The sequence below is a fragment of the Merops nubicus genome, unplaced genomic scaffold, assembly GCF_000691845.1.
Source record: "Merops nubicus isolate BGI_N331 unplaced genomic scaffold, ASM69184v1 scaffold29512, whole genome shotgun sequence".
NCBI classification, from domain to species: domain Eukaryota; kingdom Metazoa; phylum Chordata; class Aves; order Coraciiformes; family Meropidae; genus Merops; species Merops nubicus.
In genome coordinates this window covers 2,307-2,771 of record NW_008592049.1, presented here as the reverse complement: position 1 = coordinate 2,771, position 465 = coordinate 2,307, and positions in this window count along the sequence as shown.

Genomic DNA, 465 nt, shown 5'->3' with positions numbered 1-465 from the left:
CAGGGCGAGGGGCACCCTCCCTGCTCCCCACCTCTTTATTTCCGTTCAGTGTTGCCAGCCAGGGGGCTGGGGAAGGGCTGGGTTTCGAAAGCAGTTCCTCTGTTCTCTTTGTTTCGTTGTGAAATAAAGCGATGTAAAGATGAGGCGTCGGGACCACGAGTCTGCTCTGTGCCCACCCAGCCGTGGGGGCTGGGGGCTACCCAGAGCCCTGGCCCCAGGGAGCCTCAGAGGTGGTCTCAGGGCACGGTGGTTGGGTCCCCAGCCCTGTGGCTGAATGTTGTGTGAGTGGTTAAACCTTCTCCACCAAGGCCAGCTGCGGTGGTAGGGCAGGGATGGAGGGACAGTGGGGACAGGCGGGAGCATGGCCCAGGCACCTCAGCCACCTTCAGGCTGGGCATGGGGCGAGGGCCTTGGGGTGCTGTACTGGCACCTGCTCAGCTTTGAGCTCCTGAGAGGACAACGTCC